Below are 7,801 nucleotides of genomic sequence, written 5' to 3'. Positions count from 1 at the left end.
AATGGCTGCAAATGATGGTGGATAGGATTGAGTCTAGAACAATAGAAACTCTGGTCTGCTTTGTTAAAGTACTTGCATGAAAGTAAAGTAGGTGCAGCTGCTCTATGACTAAATATACAGTACAAAGATATTTAATGTTTGGGACCACTGACAAAGATCAGGGGAGATAATGTTTTCACTTATTTCTTAATTTATTTTAAGGTTACCATTCTGGTCCATACCTGTATGAGCATATAGGTAAAAAATAGGTATTATAGAAAATGTGAAAAGCACTAATCTTTTGAATATCTTAATAAAGGCCCTTCTTGCCTATTTTAAAATGTGCCAAGATTAAAGTGTACAGCATGTGCTATTGAAAGATATTGCTCCTATGTTTTCAAATAGTATCTGAAAAAGTGAAGGACCTAACAGCAGAGAATATCACCACTACTTCTGTATCTCTGATCTGGCTGCCACCTGATGGATATGCAAGTTCCTATATCATAGAAATCTTGGGAAATTCAACATTCAGTGCAACAGTGTACACAACATTTACTACAGTTCAGAATCTTCTCCCTGGGAATTATTACACATTCCTGGTGTCTGCTCTTGTTGGAGGAGGAGTAAAAGGGGATAGTGCATTAGTAGCCAATTATACAAGTAAGTATCTATGGGAAGTGGTAAGTTGATGTATTAAAAATCATTCATATTCTATTATAAGGTAAATATATGATGTTTGAATAATGTCACCAAACATACAATATAATGTCCTTATAACGATAGCTAGCATTATTGGGAGCTACTTAGAAACACTGTATAGAGTTGAGTGTCTTATAGACAAGGTACCAGTGATAATAGATATTCAGGGCGTTCTTCATGATTCTAAAACAAATGAAGATGTTACAGAGATTAATTCATATTTTCTAGCAGTCTTTATGATCAAAAATCTCCCCATGTAATCCTACAGCTCAGCTCATGTGTATCCTTATAAGATTGTTCATGATCTAAAATAAAGAGATAGGGGTGATCCCCCAGGAGGTAGTTCCTTGTCCATAGAATAAGATAAGATGGGAAGTAAAGGGGGGTTCCAGTGAATTCAATGTTCTGTGGTATAAAAACTATTTACATTGTATATAGTGATGGTGGGAAAGAATAAAAATCTGAAATCATGATTAAATATCCACAAATGATGGAAAATATTACACAGGGCTAGAACTGTGAACAATTGGACACTCACCTCAAGTCCATGCAGAGATAATGGGTGGATTTAGGCCTGTAGAAATTGTTATTTATTCCACAATGTCATAAGCCATGAACTAAATCCTAGGATTTAGGCATTACCTTAGCAATTATAACTAGATAGATGAGAAAAAGGGAGTTAAGTTGATGTCTTATCTCTCTTTTCTATGTGGGGAATTAAGCCATAGCAGACTAGTTGCATTAGTCTTGATGTCTTCCCAAGTTCTTATGTTGGGGATTGAATGCAGTAGGATGAACTGAATGAGATTAGTCAACTTTTTTGTTAACAAACATTGGGAACCCCATGTCACTCCTCCTAAATTGGTTGTATAAGGCATATGCAGATTGTAGGTTTTCTTGCAGATTATATACATTTATTAGCTAGTTGTTAATGGAGTTTGAAGGTGTTATCTGTGATCATAAGGGGATGTGTTTGAAATAATAAGATCATGTGTGGTGATACATTCATACTTAAAATGGTAATGCTATCTAGTTAAGATGTTTAGACTTCTACATTTATTTATGATAACAGTCCTAAATAAAGCAATATTTCATAAATGGCTACAATATGATTAAAAATAAATCTCTCGACCATACTATATTATAGTAGAAATGGCTATAAAAACAAAATGTCTTGAAATGAATCAAAGCCAAATTAATGTAAGGCATGTCCTCAGTAGTTATATAATGGTTTACTTCATTACTAAAATGTTTACTAAATTTTAAGCAGTATGTTAAAAATAATAAAATATTCTTCTACCTGTTAACCCACTAGATTGTCAGAAAAGTAGTACATCCCAAAAATGGGCAGTGCAGTTTCTATTTTCTATCCCACCCCATTTTGTCAGCTAACCCAAACAGTAAAAACTGCTGGAAATGATGATGTATAGGATTTAGTCTAGAACAAAAGAAACTCTGGTCTGCCTTTTTAAAGTATTTGCATGAAAATGAAGTAGGTGCAGCTTCTCTATGACTAAATATACAGTACAAAGATATTAAATGTTTGGGACCACTGACAAAGAACAGGTGGGATAATGTTTTCACTTATTTCTTAATTTCTTTTAAGGTTACCATTCTGGTCCATACCTGTATGAGCATATAGGTAAAAAAAAGATATTATAGAAAATGTGAAAAGCACTCAACTTTTGAATATCTTAATAAAGGATCTTGTTGCCTATTTTAAAATGTGCCAAGATTAAAGTGTACAGCATGTACTATTGTAAGATATTGCTACTATGTTTTCAAATAGTACCTGAAAAAGTGAAGGACCTAACAGCAGAGAATATCACCACCACTTCTGTATCTCTGATCTGGCTGCCACCTGATGGATATGCAAGTTCCTATATCATAGATATCTTGGGAAATTCAACATTCAGTGCAACAGTGTACACAACATTTACTACAGTTCAGAATCTTCTCCCTGGGAATTATTACACATTCCTAGTGTCTGCTCTTGTTGGAGGAGGAGTAAAAGGGGATAGAGCATTAGTAGCCAATTATACAAGTAAGTATCTATGGGAAGTGGTAAGTTGATGTATTAAAAATCATTCATATTCTATTATAAAGTAAATATATGATGTTTGAATAATGTCACCAAACATACAGTATAATGTCCTTATGACGATAGCTAGCATTATTGGTAGCTACTTAGAAATACTGTATAGAGTTGAGTGGCTTATAGACAAGGTACCAGTGATAATAGATATTCAGGGCATTCTTCATGATTCTAAAACAAATGAAGATGTTACAGAGATTAATTCATATTTTCTAGCAGTCTTTATGATCAAAAATCTCCCCATGTCCTCCTCCAGCTCAGCTCATGTGTATCCTTATAAGATTGTTCATGATCTAAAATAAAGGGGTAGAGGTGATCCCCAGGAGGTAGTTAATTTCCATAGAATAAGATAAGATGGGAAGTAAAGGGGGGTTTCAGTGAATTTAATGTACTGTGGCATAAAAAATATTTACATTGTATATAGTGATGTGGGAAAGAATACAAATCAGAAGACATGATTAAATATCCACAAATGATGGAAAATATTGCACGGGGCTACAACTGTGAACAATTGAACACTCACCTCAAGTCCATGAAGAGAAAATGAGTGGATTTAGGCCTGTAGAAATTGTTATTTATTCCACAATGTCATAAGCCATTAACTAAATCCTAGGATTTAGGCATTACCTTAGCAATTATAATTAGATAGATGAGAAAAAGGGAGTGAAGTTGATGTCTCATCTCACTTTTCTATATGGGGAATTAAGCCATAGCAGACTAGTTGCATTAGTCTTGATGTCTTCCCAAGTTCTTATGTTGGGGATTGAATGCAGTAGGATGCACTGAATGAGATAAGTCAACCTTTTTGTTTACAAACATTGGGAACCCCATGTCACTCCTCCTAAACTGGTTCTATAAGGCATATGCAGATTGTAGATTTTCTTGCGTATTTTATAAATTTATTAGTTAGTTGTTGATAGAGTTTGAAAGTGTTACCTGTGATCATAAGGGGAAGTGTTTGAAATAATAAGATAATGGGTACATTCACACTTAAAACGGTAATTCTATCTACTTAAGATATTTAGACTTCTACATTTATTTATGACAACAGTAATAAATAAAGCAATTTTTCTTAAATGGCTACAATATGATTAAAAATAAATCTCTCGACCATACCATTTTATAGTAGCCATTGCTTTAAAAACAAATTGTCTTGAAATGACTCAAAGCCAAATTAATCTAAGGCCTGCCCTCATTAGTTATTTAATGGTTTACTTTATTTCTAAAATGTTTTCTAAATTTTAAGCAGTATATTAAAAATAATAAAATATTCCTCTACCTGTTAACCCACTAGATTGACAGCAATGTATAAAATCCCAATAATGGACAGTGCTGTTTCTATTTTTTATCCCACCTCTTTTTGTCAGCTAACCCAAACAGTAAAAACTGCTGGAAATGATGATGGATAGGATTGAGTCTAGAACAAAACAAACTCTGGTCTGCCTTGTTAAAGTATTTGCATGAAAGCGAAGTAGGTGCAGCTGCTATGTGACTCAATATACACTACAAAGATATTTAATGTTTGGGACCACTGATAAAGCACAGGGGAGATAATGTTTTCACTTACTTATTAATTTAATTTAAGGTTACCATGCTGGTCCATACCTGTATGAGCATATAGGTAAAAAAAATACGTATTAAAGAATAATTGAAAAGAACTTATCTTTTGAATATCTTAATAAAGGTCCTTGTTGCCTTTTTTAAAATGTGCCAAGATGAAAGTGTACAGCAAGTACTCCTGTAAGATATTGCTCCTATGTTTTCAAATAGTACCTGAAAAAGTGAAGGACCTAACAGCAGAGAATATCACCACCACTTCTGTATCTTTGATCTGGATGCCACCTGATGGATATGCAAGTTCCTATATCATAGAAATCTTAGGAAATTCAACATTCAGTGCAACAGTGTACACAACATTTACTACAGTTCAGAATCTTCTTCCTGGGAATTATTACACATTCCTGGTGTCTGCTCTTGTTGGAGGAGGAGTAAAAGGGGATAGTGCTTTAGTAGCCAATTATACAAGTTATGGTGCATACACATGGTCAGATTTTTCATCAGATTTGAACGATAACGATTTTAAAAATTGTTCAATCATTCAAATCTGATGAAAAAGTCGTTCATGTATACTACATGAACGATTTTCGTTTGAACGATGCGCGGTCACGTTTATCACAGAACGATATCTGAGATCTGACATGTTTGCAGTCAGATTTGTCAGATATCGTTCTTTTTCTTCAGATATCATTCAAATCGTTCACTGTTTCTGGTTTTGAACGATTTGGACGATTTGGATGATTTTTTAACTGGTAACCACTCCCCAGCCTCTCCCCGAGGTTCCATTTTGTGATCAGCATGAGCAGAGCCAGCAGTGCAAGCCGGTGGTGCAGATGAAGACGCCCAAGACACTCAAAATAAGGTAAGTGTTTTTTTTTTTTTAATAGCTGTATTTGAAAGCAGTGGGGGCCGCCAGCATGGGGGTTTAAAGGATTCCAGCGGGGCATCAGCAGCGGGAGAAGTGCGGGGGGGAGGGGGGGCTGGAATTGAGCACACATGCGGTGGCCTTTTTTTATATCACCTGCAGGCCCATCAGCAGTGGGGGCAGTGCGGGGGGGAGGGGGGGCTGGAATGGAGCATACACGCGGGGACCTTTTTTTTATATCACCTGCAGGCCCATCAGCAGTGGGGGCAGTGCGGGGGGGAGGGGGGGCTGGAATGGAGCACACATGCGGGGACCTTTTTTTTTATATCACCTGCAGGCCCATCAGCAGTGGGGGCAGTGCGGGGGGGGGGGCTGGAATGGAGCACACATGCGGGAGCCTTTTTTTATATCACCTGCAGGCCCATCAGCAGTGGGGGCAGTGCAGGGGGGGGAATGGAATGGAGCACACACGCCGGAAGCTTCTATTCATTATCACCTGCAGGCCCATCAGCAGCGGGGGCAGGGCAGGGTGATGGGGACATGGAGGAGACAGCAGTTGTGGACAATGTATTCAGCATGGCATTTGCATTGCCACTGCTGCAAAACCTGGCATGTTGTTATTTTATCATCTGCGATGTTATGGGAAAACCTGGCATGTCATATAGGACCTGCCATGTTGCTGCAACACCTGGCATGTTGTTATTTTATCATCTGTGATGTTATGGGAAAACCTGGCATGTCATATAGGACCTGCCATGCTGCTGAAAAACCTGACATGTTGTTATTTTTTCATCTGCCATGTTATGGGAAAACCTGGCATGTCATATAGGACCTGCCATGCTGCTGCAACACCTGGCATGTTGTTATTTTATCATCTGCGATGTTATGGGAAAACCTGGCATGTCATATAGGACCTGCCATGCTGCTGCAACACCTGGCATGTTGTTATTTTATCATCTGCAATGTTATGGGAAAACCTGGCATGTCATATAGCACCTGCCATGCTGCTGCAACACCTGGCATGTTGGTTATGTGACAGAAGCCCTCACAGGTATCACGGGAAGAGGCACAGCATGGGCTAGTGCATAAATGGATCTCAGCGACATAAGATATAGTATCATTGATGGTCCATTTTTTTTTTTTTTAAAAGGCTTTTTTTTTAAATTTTATGATAATTGATATACCTGTCTTTTGAATGTCTCTTTGAATCTTTGTATTTCAGACATGCCTGGTAACAGGGAACACTGGACAGGATTTCTTGAAATCTACCAAGCCAATGAGTGTCTGTGGAATTTGCAATTGAAAGAATACTCAGATCGGGGCTTGAAACACAAGGGCTATGTGAAACTGCAGGAGTATTGCAAGGCCCTGAACAAAAATCTAACCATTGACTGGGTAAAGCAGAAGATCAATAATTTCCGAACAACCTTTATGCGGGAGCACACAAAATATGAGAATGCCAAATGTTCGGGAGCTGGGGCAGAAGAGGTGAAGAAACCAACATTATGGTATTACGACATCCTGTCCTTCATCCTGACGAAAGAGGTGGAGACACAGTCAGTTAGCTCACTGGAGCCACCCGTGGAGGTGACTACTCCTATTGAAGTATCGGAGACTCAGGATTCTGTAAGTTCATGGACTATATAGTTTTTTAAAATATTGTGGAACCTGTTAAATATAGTTTTCCAATGCAATGTAGTGATGTTGGTGTTTTTTTGTTTTTTAATTTTACAAATGATTTTGATTTAATTTTTTTATTTTTTAGTAATAATTTAATATTTTCTTCCCTAGCTTCGTCCTATGGAGGAAGTGGATCCTGAGCCTCCAACCAGTGAGCTAACGGAACTTGAGGCAAGCATGGTGGAGGCGCCAGCCACAACACCGCAGCCACAGACAGCGGCGAAGAGGCGGAGGTTGGCAGCCAAGGGGGCACAAGCCTCAAGTTCCAGACCTGATCGGGCTGAAAGATTTTTAACACATGCTGAGGAGGTTCTTCAGACAAATTCGGATGACTTAACAGTTTTTGGTATCAACATGAGCAATGAGTTGAGGCAAATGAAGCCCCGAACCCAATTTCTTTGCCGGCGGCTTATATATGGGCTTATTTCTCGTGGTATGACAGATGAGGTGGATGAAACCACGACAATCAGCCCATACATACCCCAGCAAAGTATTCCCATGGAAATAAGCACCAGTCACCTCCTTGCGCTGAATCCCCCAATTCCTCCTCCACAAATGTCTCCCCGTTCTGCGTCGGGATCCCCTCCATCACGGCCAAACCTTCCTGGGCCGTCCTCAATTGGCCTTCACTCAGCTGTTGGGAGTGCATTGGCCACTCTTGCCCATGACGATTTTTTTGATACCTAATTTTTGTAACACGTTTTTTTATGGCATGTTGGTTAATTTTTTTTCAGCGCGATTTCTCCTTCTCTTTCGTCTGGATGTTGGACACTTGCTCATAATACCATAATGTTGGACTCTCTTCACCTTATCGTTGCCCTTCCTTTGGAATGTTTGGCATTCCATATTTTGTGTTGACTTCCGCTGACATTGTTCGGAATATTTTTTGATCTTTTGCTTTACCCAGTTTGGGTTGCATTTCTTTT

General features: G+C 38.3%; 1 protein-coding gene across 1 annotated transcript in view; it reads left to right on the top strand.

The window, feature by feature from the left end:
• Positions 1-2,485: 2,485 nt before the first annotated feature.
• The window catches only part of LOC148542666 (receptor-type tyrosine-protein phosphatase eta-like), a 111,361-nt gene continuing 106,045 nt past the window's right edge, over positions 2,486-7,801 (top strand). Inside the window, exon 1 of the mRNA XM_088467455.1 lies at positions 2,486-2,722. The gene's annotated coding sequence lies outside the window, so the exon portion shown is untranslated. The remainder of the gene's footprint in view (positions 2,723-7,801) is intronic.

This window comes from Taudactylus pleione, unplaced genomic scaffold (assembly GCF_031769625.1).
Source record: "Taudactylus pleione unplaced genomic scaffold, aTauple2 ptg000010l, whole genome shotgun sequence".
NCBI lineage: Eukaryota > Metazoa > Chordata > Amphibia > Anura > Myobatrachidae > Taudactylus > Taudactylus pleione.
This window is presented reverse-complemented; position numbering and strand designations above follow the sequence as displayed.